At 45.8% G+C, this 21,386-nt stretch overlaps 1 protein-coding gene across 2 annotated transcripts in view; it reads left to right on the plus strand.

Moving 5' to 3' along the window:
• Positions 1-553: 553 nt before the first annotated feature.
• Positions 554-21,386, plus strand: part of Daam2 (dishevelled associated activator of morphogenesis 2) — a 122,443-nt gene continuing 101,610 nt past the window's right edge. For both annotated transcript variants that reach the window (XM_057751328.1, XM_057751330.1), the window contains exon 1: positions 554-686. The gene's annotated coding sequence lies outside the window, so the exon portion shown is untranslated. The remainder of the gene's footprint in view (positions 687-21,386) is intronic.

The following is a 21,386-nucleotide window of genomic DNA, read 5'->3' on the forward strand; positions in this document are numbered from 1 at the left end:
AAAAGGCATTCAAAGTGGCAAGGAGTGTGGAGCATAATTTAATACAAATATTTTTTTTTAAATGCACTCCCAAAGAAGAAGTGGGAAAGCTGTTAGGCCCTGCAGCAGCGGGCTAATTAATGCTTACTCCTTGGGCCTGGCTAGTCTCTTGCCAGCATGCCAGCACCTTCCAGGCACACACTGCCCAGGGAAGGGGCCGCAGCAGCCTGGCTTGCCAGGTGGCTCCCCACAAGGTCCTTTGCAGGTTGGCTAGAGAAGTGGGGGAACACCCTGGTCAGATGACCACTTTTGCCTCTTTGACCCTGACATGCTTCCAAAACAGAGGGAGTCCCCAAGAAGGGTTGGATGCCAAAGTGCGGAACAGGACCCTCATTGTGCCTCGCTCCAGTTGCTGTCTCCCTTCTGCACCTCAGTTCCCAGTGTGAAAAGTGCAAATCAAATCCCAAGTTGCTGCCTTCGGATCAGCACCTAGGGGAAAAGCCAGAGTCTCTCCTCGCCATAAATATCCCTCGCTCCAAGACGCCTGACGTCAGAGCGGGGCGGGCGGCGGCGCGAGGCCGGCCGGGAGGGAGCAGCCTGCTTTCTCTGGAGTCCGGAGCAGCCAAGGACCGAGCTGAGCTAGCAAAGCGCGGCGCCTGCGGGAAGCCAGGACAGCAGCAACCTCGCCGCGACATGCGGGCCTCAGGGTAGGTGCAGCGCTCTGCAGCGCTGGGGAACCTAGGCGCGGGACATCACCACACTTTCCTGTTGCTTCACTTTTGGCTACTGCGTAGGCGTCGGAAAGGCAACTCCTCCGCCAGTTGCCTGTTTTGTTCTGGAACGTGTTTGCAGAGACTCCGACCCCCTGAGAGGGCTGCCCGGTGGCTGTGTGAGCGCGCAGCAGGAGGAGAGGGGAGTGTGTGCTTCAGGGCATTCACCGTACATTGCTTTGGGAAACTTTGGGAAACTTTTTAGGGGCTTTGGAAGCAGACTTCTGTTGACTTTAGTGAACAGACATAGACAGCACCTCCTCTCTCAAAGCTGACAACTTCTTTGGAGTCTCCTTTGCCCATTTCGGTGTGTGCATTCTCTTAGGTGGACTGAAGTCTTTCCAAGCCCCGGAGCTCCCACTTGAAGGCAGGGCCTTGGCAAGCAAGATGGGCAGCCCAGTGGAGTGGCTCTTGTTCTCCAGATAATGGGACCTTGGGCAGCCCAGAAGCGTCTGGGAGAGGAGTTCTCCAGGCTGGGGCCCTTGGCACCTGTGGGACAGCCCAAACTCTATCTAAGCATGGTCGAAACTTGGCAGCAGTGAGATTCTGACTTAACTCATGAAGGGAATAGTGTGACCACAGGTAATAGGGTGAGGGAGGAGGAGGGAGAGGAGGAGGAGGAGGGAGAGGAGGAGGAGGGAGAGGAGGAGATAACGATGTGTCCAGCCCTGCCTCAGGGGCTGGGTGGATGTTTCTGCCCCACGTGCCAATGGTGGGCTAGCTCCAGGTTCTCTGGAAGGGACACGGGCTGCAGTGCCCAAAACAAAATGTATACTGGTAACATAAAGAGACTTGTCTGCGCTGTGGGCAGAGGGAGGGGGTGGTGGGGGAGAGCAAGAGAGATTTTTATCAAAATTGAACACAGATTGCTGAAGTCTGGGCTTGTCTTAACTCTTCTCTCTCTGCCTTGCTGCTTCTCTGTAGTCCTGGGGAGTATGTGGTCAGTTCCTGGGAGGCTGGGGGGGGGGGGGGGAGAACGCATACCGCCACAGGGCAGAGTCCCTGGACATTTGTCTGAAAGTCCACGGGGAACAAAAGTCACTTTCTGACTTTAGAGAGGTTTCCCAGTTTTGTGTTGTCCTTCTGAGTGTGGCCTCTGTTTCTCAGGTTCGAGGTTTTCTGGAAGAGGACAGGACAGTGTTGTGTTTCGGGTGGCCACGGGGGCCTATCAGCCAGTGATTGCATGGTGCACATCCTGTGTGTGTGCCCATAGCTGAGATCACACAAGCCGCCAGAGCGCCTGGATTGGCAGCCATGGTCTCTCCAGAGCCTCTGGTTTTACACTTTGCAGGAGAGCCAACCAACAATATTTGGGTGGGTGGGAGGGAGCCTGGACTCACCCTGTGGGGGTGAGGAGAGAGAGAGAGAGAGAGAGAGAGAGAGAGAGAGAGAGAGAGAGAGAGAGAGAACTAGGGGAAGGAAATCTGGAAATAAAAACAGAACCACAGGAAGTTGAGATTTGGGGAGGATTTTAAAAATTATACAAATTGACCCCCTGGGAAGTGCCGGAAAAGGCTGATCAGGCAGCAGTGTCATGGAGAAAGGGTCATATGAGCACAAGGACAAGCTGTGTGTAAAGGGGTAGTTGGGTCCCTGTGAAGGCACATGGGGACTCCTGTTTATGCAGACATGACTGTGGTGTCAGTTCTTGCCTTGGGCATGGAAGTATTTCTCCTGTTTCTTCATTGACACTGTGAACTTCATCCCACCCCCATTTTTTCTTTTAAAACAACAACACAAAAAGCTACACAACGGTGCTATTATTGTCCTGTTCCCGAGGAGTTGTGCACACTCTAGTGTCTGACTCTTTGCCGCGGTTTCAGAACTTCTCCAGATCCTGGAAGACTCAGGGAATACTTGTGCCCCCATCAGGACAAAAAGAGGAGAGACAAACTTCTGACTCTCCCGAACTGGGGAAGGTGGAGGCTGGGCAGGCAGAGCACAGCCAGTCAGAGTGGGGGTGCCTTTGTGTCTGGAGAGCATGTGGGAGGCTGGGGTCTTCTCTGAGAACTTATTTTCGCTCCCTGGTCTGGTTTCCCATATCCAGGCCTCCATGTTCTTTGACTCAGTATAGGAATGATCCCCATCACTGGGCACTCTTGGATTCAGAGTCAAGAATGAAGAGAAAATTGTGTATTAAATAGATGGGAATAGATAGAAACAGGATTTGGGGCTTTCTCCTTTAATTTTCCCGAGGCCAAAAGAAGTATTGCCTTCCCTCACTCCAGTCACTTAAAGTCGAAGATAATTTTAAATCCTATTAGTAGTGAAGAGGATAGGGGACCCACAGGAGAACTCCCACCCACGTGTTTTTGTCCCCGTGCAGAACTCCTCAGAGAGCTCACAGTAAGAGGAAGGCTGGCAGCCTTTTCAATGTGTAGGTTTTTTTTTTCTTTCCATGCATATCTGTGGAGCTTCCTCTGGCCTTCTGCCACTAAGGGACCCTACCCCAAGCTCAGACCAGAGATGAATTTCCACGCATCCCATACTGGCTAGTTTTTGTCTTCTCTGCAGTCCCGTTGGGTGATTGGTTAGCAAGGCTCCTGAGCCATCCCTCCAGGGCAAACAGACATGGAGCAGGAACAACACAGGTGTCATTGGTTTGGTAACCAATGACTCTCTAGATTTAGACTGTCACTCAGCCGTGGGGTACAGAGGCAGCGTGCACAGTGAAGATCATGGGACTGCCATGCAGCCTGCTGTCAGGCAGACAGAGACTTCTGGGAAAATGAGTATCCTGGGACCACTAGTCTTCTGGACTTCTGCTTCCTCATCTAGAGAGTGGATATTCCAGAGCTGACATTTATGGTAAAAGACAAAGAACAGAACCAGGAATAATACACTCCCAATAAAGGGTATATTATATTTTTCAATATTTAGTTTTTCAGTCTTCAGGAGTTTGAATGATTTGGGAAGAAACATCCCACCTCATGTGGTCTTATATTTTCATGATGGCTAAAGTGCCTCAGGTTATCCCTGCTTCCTGAAGAAAACTAACTAGTGGGAATTGCCCATGAATGTGCCCAAGGCTGTTATTCTGACAACTGAGGCATGATGGGAATCTCTCTGTGAGTGAGCTGTTTGGAGAAGAAGTATGTGTGTATGGGTGTATGTGTGTGTGTGCCTGTGTGCGCCCGTGTTTGTGTGTGGTATGTGTGCCTGTGGTGTGTCTGTGTGTGTGTGGTATACTCTATGTTGTGTTCTTTGTGTGTGTGCCTGTGTGTGTTTGTGGTACGTGAGCCTATGGTGTGTGAGTTACAGTATAGTGTATGTTGTATTCTGCGTGTGTGTGCCTGGGTGTGTTTGTGTGTATAGTATGTGTGTGTGTGGTATAGTGTTGTGTTCTCTGTGTGTGTGTGTGCCTGTGTTTGTTTGTGTGGTATGTGTGCCTGTGTGGTGTATGTGTGTGTATTTGTGTGTATGTGGTATAGTGTATGTTGTGTTCTGTGTGTGTGTGTGTGTGGTGTAGTATATGTTGTGTTCTGTGTGTGTGTGGTGTAGTGTATGCTGTGTTCTCTGTGTGTGTGTGTGTGGTGTAGTGTATGTTGTGTTCTGGGTGGGGGAAGGGGAGGATTACAAGGTGAAGGTGTGTGGGCAGTCAGGAACTGATGGAGATTTGTATGGCCAGCCTTGGGCAAAGGTTAGACAGCCCCTCCTCGTGTAGAGCTGTAAAGAGTGGAAGCTTGAGTTTCAGTGGGGAGGGTGTGTGTGTGTGTGTGTGTGTGTGGTGTGTATTATCCAGGGGGACGACAACTCTGAAGACTGAAGGGGCATCTATGCTGGAGCGAGCAGCTGCAGGGCCTCTTGGCCCATCCCAGAGCTTCTAAGTCATCTTCAAGTTGACATTTAAGACTTTGAAGATCACATTTGTTTTTATTTTGTTCGAGCTTTCTCTTTAACCATGGCCTGGGATGACTCTTAAGCTTTTTAAGAGGCTCAGTCAGTGGCCAGCTTCTCTTGAGATGGCCCAGATTGGGGGGTCACTGGATTCTTTCTTCCTGGCCACATTGACTGCTTCCAACTCTCTCCTCACATTTTTTTGGTTTGTTTATTTTTCGTTTCATTCCGAGGTCCTCAGCTGAGATGCTGCAGAGGGAGGAGGTTTCTGGCTTTGAACCCCTGTATTTTGCTAGCGCTTCCCCAGGCTCATCAGATGGTGGTCACTTATAGGAGCTGTGAGTTTCTTCCTAGGTTCTCTGTAAAGAAAGACAATCCAGAAACATTGGTTAAATCAATGAACAAAATGCCATAGACAAGGAGCCCGCGGCAGCAGCCTTCGCACACTATCGTATAAGCAACATTGTGTCAGAACACCAGCATGCCCGTCTGTTTATGGTTTTTTCCCATCTCATCTCCCATGTCTCCTGTTCTGTCTTAACGATACCAGGTCGACATTTTGACTTTAATCATCTTAGCAGTCTTTCTGGCCAATTACCAGCAATTAGGGGAGCCACCATAGTCATAGCTTTCCATGGGGGTGGGGGGTGAGTTTGGGGAAGTGGTGGGGTGAGGGAGTTGGGGAGGTGGGGGATGGGGGTGTCACCCATTGGGGGCGGTGCAGTTTTTACCATCATTTCCATTTTTGACACAGGAAAACTGAATGGAAAGGGGAAAGTGATTTGCGGCATCTTGGTGCAAACGAGGGCTGAAATCAATGATGGTGTGCAGTTTTGTTTTTGTTCCTTTCTAATCCTAGAATCCTCCCTCTTGATGGCAGCAATCTTCCCTGCACTATTTACTCGTATCTTGTTCATGTCTGCAACTAGGTAAGGCTAGGGTAGTGTGTATCAGTTGGTAAAATGCCCACCTTGCAAGTGTGATAACCTAAGTTCAAGTCCCCAGAACCCACATTAAAAACAACAACAAACAAACAAACAAAAACAGGAGGCATGGAGCCCTGTGTTTGTTGTTGTCCTGCCACTGGGATGGTGGAGACAGGAGGATCCCTGAGGCTCTCTGGCCAGTGAGCCCTACAGAGCCAGTGATCTCCAGGTTAGTAAGAGCTCTGTCTCAAATAAACAAACAAACAAATAAACAACAACAACAAAGTAGGCAAGCATCTAAGGAATGATGCAGGAGGTAGACCTCTGTCTTCCGCAAATACACATAAGCACATGAAATCACATGTGCATGCACGCTTATACACGTGCACACACACACACACGTACACACACGGAAGTCAGGTGGTAGTAAATGTTTCTAGCCTCATACAGCATAAAGATACCTCTAGGTGGTAGGAAGGGAGGGAGGGAAGGGAAGGGAAGGGAAGCGAAGGGAAGGTGAGTCTGGGGGAGTGTGGATGACCTAGGGTCTATGGATGACCTTTGAGATCAAGTGTTTTGTGATTTGAGTTTTGTCACCACCAACCACAAGCTGTTGAGCCTTTCTCTGTCTTCCTAGACTGTTAATGAGAAAGACAAACATGCCTGCACCTCAGGGTTGTGCTGAGATGAACTGAAACTCCATAGGAAGGATCTAGAAAATCACTCAATGTCCAGGAGAATGCTCATGCCTTCCCTGGCTCCAGGTCTAAGTTCAGAAAGTCCATGAGGTGGTCATTGGTCTATGAGTCAAAGTAAATTAGCCGTTTATTCAAAGTTCATCAACAGTGCCCAAAGACGAGGTATCTGACCAGAGCTGAGGACCTTTGTACAAAAGGAGGCACAGGTCTGTGCTCCCATGCCAGGGAGATGGTACCCCTATGTGATTCTCTATTGGAACAAATAGAAGATTGGCAGCTCACTCATCCACAAACCTGAGCTGGGAGAAAGTGAGCCATGCATCTTGTTCTAAAATTCTCAAATTAGTGGCTGGAGAGATGGCTCCGTAGTTAAGAGCACTGGCTGCTCAGGCAAGGAACTTGGGTTTGGATCCCAACACCTGAATAGAGTCTAAACAACCATCTATAACTCCACTTCCAGGGCAGAGGGTGCCCACTTCTAGCCGCTGCAGGCATCACACACACGGTTCACAGACTTTCATGCAGGCAAACACTCATACACATGAAATGAAAATGAAAACATTCTAAAAACGAGAACAAAACAAAGCAAAGCAAACAAACTAAGACAGTGAGCTCCCAAACAGGGTTTGATGAGATTGCTAAGGGGTTTAAATGCTTGGGTTTAGATCTCTAGAAAACTGTGCAAGTTCTGGGTAGTGTGACCCACCTGAAATTCCAGCCTGGGAAGGTGGAGACGGGGGATGCCCAGGGAGACTAGCCATATCAGTGAGCTCGGAGTTTGATTAAGAGACCTGCTCGATGAATAAGGTGGCAGAGTGATGGAAAGTATTTCCAACATTAATCTTGGTCCCCCACAGGCATGCACGCACATGTGCTTGCTTGCTCACACACACATGCAAAATAACTGCATAAACACATATGCATATTACACATGCACAATTCCTCTCAAGCACTGTCTTGATTCAAAGAATCAAAGTCAGTCAAATCCTGGTTCAAAAACATCATGAAGGCCGTTCCTAACAGAAGCCAATAGTAATGAGACTGTTTGGTTAGCATGGGCCGCATATCTGCGCATCACTCTACAGTTAGTAATGAGACTGCTCAGTAACCATGCTGCATATCTGAGCAGCACCCTACAGTTAGTAATGAGACTGCTCAGTAACCATGCTGCATATCTGAGCAGCACCCTACAGTTAGTAATGAGACTGCTCAGTAACTACGCTGCATATCTGAGCAGCACTCTACAGTTAGTAATGAGACTGCTCAGTAACCATGCTGCATATCTGAGCAGCACTCTACAGTTAGTAATGAGACTGCTCAGTAACCATGCTGCATATCTGTGCATCACTCTACAGTTTGTAATGAGTCTGCTCAGTGACCATGCTGCATATCTGCAATCACTCTAGAGTTTATACTGAGACTGCTCAGTAACCACGCTGCATATCTGAGCAGCACTCTACAGTTCAAAGGCACACAGTCTCATTTAGACACCACAGCAATACCATGAGATGGACATTTGCCATATTTTACAGCCCAGACTTGAAAAGTTTAAAAGATTTATGCTGTCTGACATAATCAATAAGCAGCAAGCGGTAGAAGGCAAGTGCCTCGCAGAGTGGGCTGTGGCTACACACAGGAGACCCACCGTACCTGGACCCACTCTGACAACCCCTGCCTCCTGTCTCTTTGTGTGTGTGTTCATGTGTGTATTCAAGTGTGTGCATATATTTAGAGGTCAGGATAGATGTTGAATGTGTTCCTCAGAAACCTCCATCTTGATTTTTTTTTGAGATGGGGTTGCTTCCTTATCCTGGAACTCAGCAATTTGGCTAGGCTGGCTGGTCAGTGGATCACAGTAGGTCACAGGATCTGTCTCTACTTCCCAGGCTTATCTGGATTTTTTTTTTTAATTTGGATTCTTGGGGATCTAACTCAGGTCCTCATGTGTGTATGGCAAAAACTCTAATAACTGACCCATAGTCTTTATAAGCTCTCCTGGCGATCTGAGGTCTACGCTGAGAAGCACCCATCTAAGAGGAAAGAGGAAAGCACCTGTAAGACCCAGGTCACCGGTGAAGCAAACAGGCTCCAGCTGCGTGATGGTGGTCAGCACGCTGTGGGCTCCACCTGCTTCCCCAGAACCTAGACGAAGGCATGGCACGGAACAAGGAAGACAATCAATAAGCTTGTCTACATAAACAAATGAACAAACAAAGCACCACAGATGGGCACTGGCAACTACAGCAGTCGATCTAGCCTGTCACCTTTTTTATAAATAAAGTTTTATCAGAACATTATTACTGTTAGCTTTGAATGCCATATAGTTAGTTGTTCTGCCATCATTTATGTCTGCTTCTTCTTGACTGTCTATGGCTGTTTTCATGCCACAGAGGTGTGGATGACAGGGACTTTATGACCTTCAAAACAAGCTTAGTAGCATAGGGAAGATCATTACAGTGTGACCTCAAGAATCAGCCTTCCAGCCGGGCGGTGGTGGCACACGCCTTTAATCCCAGCAGAGGCAGGCGGATCTCTGGGAGTTCGAGGCCAGCCTGGTTTAGAAGAGCTAGTTCCGGGATGGGCAGCAAAGCTATGGAGAAACCCTGTCTCGAAAAACCAAAAAAAAAAAAAAAAAAAATCAGCCTTCTAGAATAGAACTAAAGAGTAGGGGTGGGGAAATAGCACAGTTGGGAAGGTGTTTACTCAGAAGCACAGGAAGCTGAGTGGGAGCCCCAAAAACCCATGTTTACAAACCACTAGGTGTGGTAGCACCCACTTGTAGTCCCATCGCATGAGAGACGAGACAGAGACAGGTGGATGTGTGGGGCTTGTTGAGCAGTAGCCTAATCCATGCGTTCAAGGTCAGAGAGAGATCCTGTCTCAAAAGCAAGGTTGACAGTGACTGAGGAATGACACCCTGGTTCATGTCTAGCCTCTACTGCCCACATACACACACGCATGCATAGTTCTACACACATGCACATGTACACACACAAACATGCATGAAGACACACACAAAGACACAAGTATAGCACTCCAAACAGAAAAGAGAAAAAGAGGGGTTTTGGAATCAGTAAATTCAGGTTTAATTTCTGACTCCTACTTACATAAAGTAAGATTATCTTGTCTGTGTGATTCTTCATTTCCCGTCTGAAAAATGGGTATCTGAGCAGTCAGTACCTTCCTCGAAGGTTAATGAGAGTTGCCAGCACTTCATGGGAATCTTTACTGTAGTCACTAGCGACCAGCCAAGCAGAGAGAACATTAGGATGGTTAGAGTCCAAGTGTGAATCCATCTTCACCAGGAGATGCTGGGAAAAAGTACAGGCAGCTGTGTGGCATGGTGGAGGATGACGTGAGGTTTCTGAGAACTGGGTGGCCTTGCAAAGCTGCAGGTGAAGGTCAGACCAGATTGGGTGACTGAGGACTGCCCACAGGCCGGTAGGCATGTCTCTGGGAAAGTCTGTCAGCTTGTTAATGTGGGTTTTATGGTGCTAAGTGTAGTCGGAGGAATTCCCGGCCTCTAGTCCCCTGTTTGTAGCTCCACCTCCTACCTTGGAGATGTTTCCTGTTTTCTGTCTTTCTGACCTGCTCATCCGACATCCTGTTGTCTCTGTGTTCTTCCCTTCATCTCACTAAGCTGCTCAGTAACGCTGCTGAACATGTCTCTGCAGTCACCTTCAGGCCCTCTGTAAATTTAGGACTCCTTTTTTTTTTATCTTATTTATTTATTTATTTATTTATTTATTTATTTAAGATTTCTGCCTCCTCCCCGACACCGCCTCCCATTTCCCTCCCCCTCCCCCGACCAAGTCCCCCTCCCTCGTCAGCCCTAAGAGCAATCAGGGTTCCCTGCCCTGTAGGAAGTCCAAGGACCACCCACCTCCATCCAGGTCTAGTAAGGTGAGCATCCAAACTGCCTAGGCTACCACAAAGCCAGTACGTGCAGTAGGATCAAAAACCCATTGCCATTGTTCTTGAGTTCTCAGTAGTCCTCATTGTCTGCTATGTTCAGCGAGTCCGGTTTTATTCCATGCTTTTTCAGACCCAGGCCAGCTGGCCTTGGTGAGTTCCTGATAGAACATCCCCATTGTCTCAGTGTGTGGGTGCACCCCTCGCGGTCCTGAGTTCCTTGCTCGTGCTCTCTCTCCTTCTGCTCCTGATTTGGACCTTGAGATTTCAGTCCGGTGCTCCAATGTGGGTCTCTGTCTCCTTTCATCGCCTGATGAAGGTTAATATTCAGGAGGATGCCTGTATGTTTTTCTTTGGGTTCACCTTCTTATTTAGCTTCTCTAGGATCACAATTTATAGGCTCAATGTCCTTTATTTATGGCTAGAAACCAATTATGAGTGAGTACATCCCATGTCCCTCTTTTTGGGTCTGGCTTACCTCACTCAGGATAGTGTTTTCTATTTCCGTCCATTTGCATGCAAAATTCAAGAAGTCATTGTTTTTTACTGCTGAGTAGTACTCTATTATGTATATATTCCATACTTTTTTCATCCATTCTTTTATTGAAGGGCATCTAGGTTGTTTCCAGGTTCTGGCTATTACAAACAATGCTGCTATGAACATAGTTGAGCATATACTTTTGTTGTATGATAGGGCATCTCTTGGGTATATTCCCAAGAGTGGTATTGCTGGGTCCAGGGGTAGGTTGAACCCGAATTTCCTGAGAAACCGCCACACTGCTTTCCAAAGTGGTTGCACAAGTTTGCATTCCCACCAGCAATGGATGAGTGTACCCCTTTCTCCACAACCTCTCCAGCAAAGGCTATCATTGGTGTTTTTGATTTTAGCCATTCTGACAGGTGTAAGATGGTATCTTAAAGTTGTCTTGATTTGCATTTCCCTGATTGCTAAGGAAGTTGAGCATGACCTTAAATGTCTTTTGGCCATTCGAACTTCTTCTGTTGAGAATTCTCTGTTCAGCTCAGTGCCCAATTTTTTAATTGGGTTGATTAGCCCTTTACGGTCTAGTTTCTTGAGTTCTTTATATATTTTGGAGATCAGACCTTTGTCAGTTGCAGGGTTGGTGAAGATCTTCTCCCAGTCAGTGGGTTGCCTTTTTGTATTAGTGACAGTGTCCTTTGCTTTACAAAAGCTTCTCAGTCTCAGGAGGTCCCATTTATTCAATGATGCCCTTAATGTCTGTGCTGCTGGGGTTATACGTAGGAAGTGTTCTCCTGTGCCCATATGTTGTAGAGTACTTCCCACTTTTTCTTCTATCAGGTTCAGTGTGTTCAGACTGATATTGAGGTCTTTAATCCATTTGGACTTGAGTTTTGAGCATGGTGATAGATATGGATCTATTTTCATTCTTCTACAGATTGACATCCAGTTTTGCCAGCACCATTTGTTGAAGATACTCTCTTTTTTCTATTGTATACTTTTAGCTCCTTTATCAAAAATCAGGTGTTCATAGGTTTGTGGGTTAAAGTCAGGGTCTTCTATTCGATTCCATTGGTCGACTTCTCTGTTTCTATGCCAATACCAAGCTGTTTTCAATACTGTAGCTCTGTAATAGAGTTTGAAGTCAGGGATGGTAATGCCTCCAGACGATCCTTTATTGTATAAGATTGTTTTGGCTATCCTGGGTTTTCTGTTTTTCCATATAAAGCTGATTATTGTCTTTTCCAGATCTGTGAAGAGTTTTGATGGGGATTGCATTGAATCTATAGATTGCTTTTGGTAGAATTGCCATTTTTACTATGTTGATCCTCCCAATCCAAGAGCAAGGGAGATCCTTCCATTTTCTGGTGTCCTCATCGATTTCTTTCTTTAAAGACTTAAAGTTCTTGTTAAATAGATCTTTCACGTCCTTGGTCAGAGTTACCCCAAGATATTTTATGCTATTTGTGGCAATCATGAAAGGTGATGTTTCTCTGATTTCCATCTCTGCTTCCTTATCCTTAGTGTATAGGAAGGGAACTGATTTTTTAGAGTTGATCTTGTATCCTGCCACATTACCAAAGGTGTTTATCAGCTGTAGGAGTTCTTTGGTAGAGTTTTTGGGGTGGCTTATGTATACTATCATATCATCTGCAAATAACGAAAGCTTAACTTCTTCTTTTCCAATACAAACCCCCTTGATCCCCTTATGTTGTCTTATCACTATTGCTAGAACATCAAGCACTATATTGAAGAGGTATGGAGAGAGTGGACATCTTTGGCGTGTTCCTGATTTTAGTGGGATGGCTTTGAGTTTTTCTCCGTTTAATTTAATGTTAGCTGTTGGCTTGCTGTAAATAGTTTTTATTATATTTAGGTATGATCATTTTATCCCTAATCTCTCCAAGACCTTCAACATAAAGGGGTGTTGAATCTTGTCGAATGCCTTTTCAGCATCTAATGAAATGATCATATGGTTGTTTTCTTTCAGTTTATTTATATGGTGGATTACGTTGATAGATTTGCGTATGTTGAACCAGCCCTGCATCTCTGGGATGAAGCCTACTTGATCATAATGGATAATTTTTCTAATGTGTTCTTGGATTCGGTTTGCCAGTATTTTATTGAGAATTTTTGCATCGATGTTCATGAGTGAGATAGGCCTGTAGTTTTCTTTCTTGGTTGGGTCTTTATGTGGTTTTGGTATCAGGATAACTGTAGCTTCATAAAAGGAATTTGGCAATGACTCTTTTGTTTCTATATTGTGAAATACATTAAGAAGTATAGGTATTAGCTCTTCTTGGAAGTTCTGGTATAATTCTGCATTGAAACCATCTGGTCCTGGGCTTTTTTTGGAAGGGAGAGTTTTGATAACCGTTTCTAATTCTTCGCGACTAACAGGTCTATTTAGATCGTTCACCTGTTTTTGGTTTAGCTTTGGTATATGGTACTTATCCAAAAAATAAATGTCCATTTCTTTTGCATTTTCCAGTTTTGTGGCATACAGGCTTTTGTAGTAAGATCTAATGATTCTCTGAATTTCCTCTGTGTCTGTGGTTATGTCCCCCTTTTCATTTCTGATCTTATTTATTTGCGTGTTCTCTCTCTGTCATTTAATTAGTTTGGATAGGGGTTTGTCGATCTTGTTGATTTTCTCCAAGAACCAACATTTTGTTTCATTGATTCTTTGGACTGTTTTCTGTGTTTCTATTTTGTTGATTTCCTCCCTCAGTTTGATTATTTCCAGTCTTCTACTCCTCCTGGGTGAGTCTGCTTCTTTTTTTTTTCTAGAGCTTTCAGGTGTGCTTTAAGTCTCCAATGTATGCTTTCTCCGTTTTCTTTAAGTGGGCACTTAGTGCTATGAACTTTCCTCTTAGCACTGCTTTCATCGTGTCCCATAGGTTTGAGTATGTTGTCTCTTTATTTTCATTAAAATCAAGGAAGTTTTAATTTCTTTCTTGATTTCTTCCTTGACCCAGGTGTGGTTCAGTAGTTGACTGTTCAGTTTCCATGAGTTTGTTGGCTTTCTGGGGGTAGCATTGTTGTCGCCTTCTAACTTTAATCCGTGGTGATCTGATAAGACACAGGTGGACACTGATATTTTTTGTATCTGTGGTGGTTTCCTTTGTTTCCGAGTATGTGGTCAATTTTCGAGAAGGTTCCATGAGCTGCAGAGAAGAAGGTATATTCTTTCCTATTTGGGTTGAGTGTTCTATAGATGTCGGTTAAGTCCATTTGCTTCATTACTTCCAACAATTCTCTTAATTCTCTATTAGGTTTCTGTCTGATTGACCTGTCCATTGGTGAGAGAGGTGTGTTGAAGTCTCCTACTACTAGTGTGTGTGGTTTGATGTCTGCCTTGAGTTTTAGTAATATTTCTTTTACATAAGTGGATGCTTTTATATTAGGGGCGTAGATATTCAGGATTGAGACTTCAACCTGATGAATTGTTCCTGTTATGAGTATAAAGTGTCCATTTCGATCTCTTCTGATTGATTTTAGTTTGAAGTCCGTTTTGTTAGAAATTAGTATGGCCACACCTGCTTTTTTCTTAGGACCATTTGCTTGAAAAACCTTTTCCCAACCCTTTACTCTGAGTAGATGCCTGTCTTTGTGGTTGAGATGTGTTTCTTGCAAACAGCAGAATGTTGGATCCTGTTTTCGTATCCAATCTTTTAGTCTGTGCCTTTTTATAGGTGAATTGAGACCATTAATATTAAGTGATATTAATGACCAGTGGTTGTTTACTCCGGTTATTCCTATTGTTTTTGGTAGTAGAGTTTGTGTGTCTCCCTTCTTTGAGTCATATTGGTGAAGAGTCGCTAGATGCCTGGGTTATCGTAGGCAGTGTTGGCTATGTTGGATTCCTTGTGTTGTGATTTTCCTTCTGTTACTTTCTTTAGGGCTGGATTTGTGGCTACATATTGTTTAAATTTGTTCTTATCCTGGAATGTCTTGTTTTCTCCATTGATAGTGAACGATAGCTTTGCTGGGTATAGTAGTTTGGGTTTGCATTCATGGTCTCTTAGCTTCTGCAGTACCTCTATCCAGGACTTTCTGGCTTTCATGGTTTCCATAGAGAAGTCAGGTATAAGTCTGATCGGTTTACCTTTATAAGTAACTTGCCCTTTTTCCTTTGCAGCTCTTAATATTCTTTCTTTAATCTGTATATTTTGTGTTTTGATTATAATACGGTGAGGGATTTTTTTATGCAGTATTTTTGGTGTTCTGTATGCTTCTTGAATATTCAAAGGAATATCTTTCTTTATGTTGTGAAAGTTTTCTTCCATAATTTTGTTAAAAATATTTTCTGGGCCTTTGAGTTGTGACTCTTCTTCTTCTATCCCTATAATTCTTCGGTTTGGTCTTTTTATTGTGTCCCATATTTCCTGAATGTTTTGTGATGAGAATTTGTTGGCTTTACTGTTTTCTTTGATCAGTGTGTTTATTTTCTCTATGTTGTCTTCAGAATCTGAGATTCTTTCTTCTATCTCTTGTAGTCTATTGATTATGCTTGTTTCTGTAGTCTCTGCTCATTGACCTAGATTTTCCATATCCACCTGGTCCTCAGTTTGTGTTTTCTTCCTTGCTTCGATTTCGTTTTCAAATCTTGAACTGTTTCTATTACCTGTTTGATCGTTTTTTCTTGGTTTCCCAGGGTATCATTTACGTATTTACTCATTTCATCAAACTTTTTGTTATACTTCTCATCCATTTCTATAAGGGTATTTTTTGCATGTTGTTTAAGGGACTCTATTCCTTTCATAAAGTCAATTTTTTCCACTTCTTCTGTGTTAGCGTGTTCAAGTCCTTCTGTTGTAAGATCATTGGGTTCTGGTGTTTTCATGTTGTTTTTCATATTGTTGGGTGAATTCTTGCCTTGGCACCTGCCCATCTCCTCCTATCAAAGCTATCTAATGGGTCTTTTAAGTCAGGAACAGGTTTCCTTGCTGGACAAGGGCCCCGCTTACAAAGTGCCCTAGCTCCGTTTCCTGGCTCCTGCCGTGGGCCAAGATCTCTCTCACCACTCAGAAGGATCTTCAGGACCAGGACCAGGTTCCCCGTTCACCAGGGATCTCACCAACAAAAGACCTACCCCTCTGTAGGCCAGCCACCAAAACAGAGAAACTCCCGCTGCCCTCTGCCCCGAGCTCCCGACCCAGTGCCTAAACAGGCTATACTTTGTGATCCCGTGGCCCCGCAGAAGGGAGGGGGAGTGAAGGAGGGCCCTGGGCACAAGCTGGGATGTGCCAGGAAGAGAGAGGTCGCAGCAGAGAAGGAGCAGCCCCAGCAGAGGGTATCAGCCCTTGCAGGCTAACCGGGGCGTGAAGGGGGTCGGGGAATGCTCCCGCTCCATTTTCCTGTGTCGTCTGCATGGGCCGGGGGTCCGCCGCTTCCGTCGTGGACTCTTAAGAGCCAAGATACATTGCAGAATTCGCCCCTCTTAATCAATAGTGCAGTCATGCTGAGATTTCCCTTGGTCGATGGCTGAGCCTCATCCATGGGCTAATGGAAATGGCAGAGCAAACATCTTCCACTCCATGGACAATGACCACCCAGGGCCTTGTCCCTCCACTCTTCAGGGGCCTACTACTGGAGTGCTTCTCTTAGCAGGTAGTCAGGGAGATAAAATGATGGAATGAATAGAAAAACAACTCTTGGAGTTCTTGTCAGCAGATGTGAAAAGTAGGATTTTGGCTTGTCTGGCTTTTCATATCTGTGTATCAAGAACATTGGGTATTAGCTTGGCACAGTCAGCTTTCAATAATGTTCACTGATAGCATCAGAGAGGAGCATGGTTGCAGAAACACCAAACAATAAAGGAGCCCCTGAGGACACTGCTTTATAGATTTTTTTTAAAAGTTGAAGTTCCTACAAAATTTTAGTGTTAGTTTGTTTTATGCAAATGGTGTTTTGTCTGCATGTATGCCTGTGCACCATGTACATTTCTGTGTACCCTGTACATGTCTGTGTATCCTGTACATGTCTGGTACCATGTATATGTCTGTACACCATGTACATGTCTGTATACCATGTATATGTCTGTGTACTCTGTACATATCTGTGTACCATGTATATGTCTGTGCACTGTGTACATGTCTGTGTACCATGTACATGTCTGGTACCATGTATATATCTGTGCACCGTGTACATGTCTGTGTACCATGTATATGTCTGTACACCATGTACATGTCTGTGTACCATGTACATGTCTGTGCACTATGTACATGTCTGGTGCCATGAAGGCCAGGAGAACATGCTGGATCTTCCGGAGCTGGAGTCACAGACATTGTGAGCTCTCGTGTTGGTGCTGGGAATCAAACTGCGGTCCTCTGCAAGAGCAGCCAGTGCTGTAAAAATGCTGAGCGGTCTCTCCAGTCTCTGCTTTAAAGATCTCAGTAGCAGATTAATGGTGGATATAGGCTACATGTATGCTAATGTTCATATAAAGTTCTTTTGGAATGCCTGTAGGAAGCCCACATAAAATTCTTCCCCTTGAAATGATTTCTTTTGGTAATCCCCAAGTGGACTGCGGTTGTGTTCTCCAGGCCCCCACCACACACATGCTGCTATGCAGGTAACTTTGGAAAATCAGCAGGGAAAGGCAGATGCAGATGGATCAGTCCGCAAAATGCTGCTGACGGTGCAAGCATGAGAACCCATGTTCATGTAGCTCCCATGTAATAATATCGGTACAGAGGCTTGAAGCAGTAAGCACAATGTTAGGGGCATGTGTTTGTGTGTGCATGTGTGTGTGTGTATCTCTGTGTTTGTAAGTCTGTATGTGTCTGTGTGTCTGTATCTGTGTGTGTGTCTGTGTGTATATCTGTGTCTGTGTGTGTGTCTGTGTGTATATCTGTGTCTGTGTGTGTGTCTGTGTGTCTATGTCTGTGTGTGTGTCTGTGTGCATGTTTGTGTGTGTGTATGTCTGTGTCTGTGTGTGTCTGTGTGTCTGTATGTGTCTGTGTGTGCATGTGTGTGTCTGTGTATGTGTCTGTGTGTGTCTGTGTGTCTTGTGTGTATGTCTGTGTGTGTGTGTGTGTGTGTGTAGAGTGATAGAGGGGGACACTCAGCATCAATTTGTGGCCTCAAGATGTCACATATGAGAGAGCAGACTCACTCACACCCCAGCCCTGTCCATCACATACACACACGTCATCACCACCACCACCAAATAATAATAATTCTCACCTGGTGGTGTCTGTGGTCCAACACTGTCACCTGTGAGCTGGAGATACTGGCATCTCTTTCTCACAGAGTTACCAGGAGAGCTGATGCCAAGGTGGTGTGTGACGTGACACCGAGCCTATACAATTCCACATGCTATAACAGCAGATAGGAACTCGTTTCAAAGGAACCATGTTTCCCTCAACCTCTGTGGGAGGCTAGACACTATGAAAAAGAGTATTTTCTCCACAGGGAGCTGTCCTGAGCCCCTTCCAGGAGACAGCCAGCTGATGTTTCTCTGATGGGTTGTATCATAAAAAGGCAGGATAAGCTAGGGCTTTGACAGGTAATGCCAAGTTCCCCTTGGCCTCTTACCCCAAGCTCATCTGAAGGGAATGGGTCTGTATAGGGAAAAGCAGGACCAGGCAGATAGTTATGACACTGTCCTGCCTGCACACAGGAGGGGCGGGGTCATTGCCCTTTGGGGACCCCCTCCACCTTTCTAGGGCTTCCTTTAAATGAAGAGCAGTCTCGGTAAGGGCAAGACTGTGTAAGTTTTCATGTCACACTTGTGTGGATCTCTCTGCAAGACCCGACTCCTTGCAAAGGTTTATTTTTTCCTATTCTGTCCCCAGCATCCAGGCTGCTGGTCTGGCACAGTACTTGAAGCATTCCACCCCTCGGGTTATGTACAGTCATCACCCAGCCTGCGTGCCAAAGCAAGGCCTACTTGGATGAAACAAGCTTGATATACCAACTTTGAGGACACGGACTCAGAGACCCCTTCAGGCTGCCTGCTCCAGGGACTCTCCCTGGTTCCCCCAGAGGCACCACAACCTCCAACTTAATATCCTCTTGACCAGGATAGGGTGGCAAGAGAATGCCACCAGGTAAGAGAGGAGGTCTGGGGGAGCTATGTCAACACTCCCACAGCCAGAAATAGCTTAAAAGTTAGTTGGAAATGAATTCAGTTTCTGTGGACTTTGGGAGTAGAAGAACTAACCTTCTGAACTCTCATTTTTGATTATTTTTTTAAAGGCAGGGTCTCATGTATCTCAGGCTGGCCTTGAGTTTTTTATCCTCTTGCCTGGGATTACAGGTGTGCACTGCTATACTGACTTTAACCAGTGCTGGGGTCAAATCTGGGGGCTGCAGGCATGCTAGGCAAGTGCTCTAGCTGAGCCACGTCCCTTAGGGTTTGTTGCTCTCTGTTTCCAGTTTTCATCGGTGTATTGAGATGCTGCAGTTGGACAGAGATAGAATTGGGAACTGCTCCATCCTTCAGACACTCCTGGAGGGAGGTAAAGATGTTGGGATCCATTCACCCAGTGGCCGCAGGGGCTGGTAGAGCTGATGAGACTCTTGCTGTGGGAGACGGTGCAAGTTTGGTTTTCAGAGCATGATGTGTGCTCACTTGCTCACTCCACTTCTGACGAGTTGTGTGACCTTGCAGAGCCACTTCAGCTCTGTCTCCATCTCTTTGTCTGTAAGAGAATTCGTATGTAAATAAAGCTAATGCATTTTTGCCTTTTAAAAGAAAAGAGAAAACCATACCTGGTACTGGTACTTAGTGAGGAACACTAGGAAGCCTTGGCGTTGGTGCTAATGAAGAAGATAACGATAACAAAGATGATGGAGTTAGTAAGGAACACCAGGAAGGCTTGGACTTGGGGCAGATGACGAAGGAAAATAGATGCCCAGTCTCTTTGTTGTCTGTCCAGCAACCTATATTGTTGTCTAGCACAGAGTTCAGCAGACGTTTATTAAATAGAGCATCCTACTGACTTTTACTGGGTGTCTGCTGCCTACTTAGTCAAAGCTCACACTTTGGGGCTCGGGAGACTGCTCGGTGGGTAAAGCACTTGCTGTGTACACCAGAGGACCTGAGCTTGAATCCTAGCAGGGTGTGGTGGTGTGCACCTGTACTCTAGTAGTGGTGGGGTGGAGTCAGAAACTAGAGGATCCTGGGGACTTGCAGGCTGGACAGCAGGGATGAGTAGGTGAGCTCCAGGTTCAGTGGGACTCTGTCTCACAGGTGAGCGTGAGACAATAGGGAAGATACCTGGTGTTGACCTCTGACCTCTATGTGAGCATGCATGGGTGGGTGTACCAGCACACACCTATGCACACACATACACACACACAAATACATAAAAATTTATACTGACTTTTTATTTAAGTTTTGTGTGATTTACAAAATAAAGTTTTAAAACATGTAGTTCAACAGGACTTCAGAAATTGGACAAATCTGTGTAGTCGGTGCTCAGACCAAGTGGCAAACATTCCAGACCCTTCTTCCCAAGATGATGCCAGTGCTCCAGTTCTGGTATTGTCCCTTACACAAGCCTGACTTCTTGCACAGTGGAATAGTGTTTCTTGGTCCTGAGTTTCTTAGAAACAAGCCCATGGCAGACACTCACCCCTCTGGCTTCTTCTGTTTGCCATAATGTTGCCTAGATTGTGCATTCTCACTGGTGGGAAATATCTCACGTGCAGTGTAGACATCCCTCTGTTTATCCATTCTTCTCTTACTGGGCACTTGGGGCTGCTGTGGATAGCCTTGCTGGATAGCCTGTCGTCTTTGGGTGAGCGCTCAGATGCAGTTCTGTTGGTGTGTTTCTGGGAGTGGACTTGCTGTCTCATCTGTGTGTTCACTATGTGTGTGTTTGTGTGTGGTCTGTGTATATGTGTGGTGTGTGTAGGGTGTGTGTAAGTGTGTGTGGTGTGTGTGTGTGAGAATGCATGTGTGCATGCATGTGTCTGTGCACCATGATGCACATGTGGGGGTCAGAGAACAACCTTTAGGAGTCAGTTCTCTCCTCCCACTGTGTGTGGCAGGGGTCAGCTGTCAGGCTTATGTGGCAAGCACTTTGGCCTACTGAACCATCCTGCCAGGCCCTTCAGTGGCTTTGCCTAAATCATATAGGAGGAGACCTGTCAGAGCCAGGGTAGGAATCTGAAATGTCTGAGTTGAAAGCTACACACTTTAGGATCCCTGGAAGGGGGCTGGTCTTTTAGCTTAGGAGCTCCTTGGGGGCTGTCTCCTTAGGACCTGTGTAGACTTGTGAGAGGAGATGCTGTGGAAAGAGGAGCCAAAAGAAGGCAACTCAGTGGCCTTGGGAAGCCAAATTGCTTTTCTACCCAGGGACTGTTGGAGAAAGCCATGAATTTCCTGGAAGGCAAGGGCAAGCATATAATTTGCTGTCTATACCAGGACTCTCTTGAGAATAAAGGGGTGCTTACTAAATGGGATGGTGGAGAGACAGGCACAAAATGAGACTGTCCCCAGCACACTGGGGTGTGTGTTCATGCCCTGGAAGTATCAAGGGCATCACTATGGCTACATAGTGACCTTGAACTCCTTATCCTGCTACCTCCATCTCCTCCCAAGTGTTGGGATTACAGATGTATGCCCCACCATGCCAATTTCTGCAGTGCTGGGAATTGAACCCAGGGCTTAATGCATGCTAGGCGAGCACTTGAACATCTAAGCCACACCCCCAGCCCTCTATGACTTATGTTTAATCTGTACTATTTGTCTGGAGTCATGGACAATGTTTTCTGTTCATACTAAGTAAGACTGGTTCTGGTTTTTGTCCCCCTCTCGTACCTTTTC

The sequence above is a fragment of the Chionomys nivalis genome, chromosome 19 (genome assembly GCF_950005125.1).
Source record: "Chionomys nivalis chromosome 19, mChiNiv1.1, whole genome shotgun sequence".
Lineage (NCBI taxonomy): Eukaryota > Metazoa > Chordata > Mammalia > Rodentia > Cricetidae > Chionomys > Chionomys nivalis.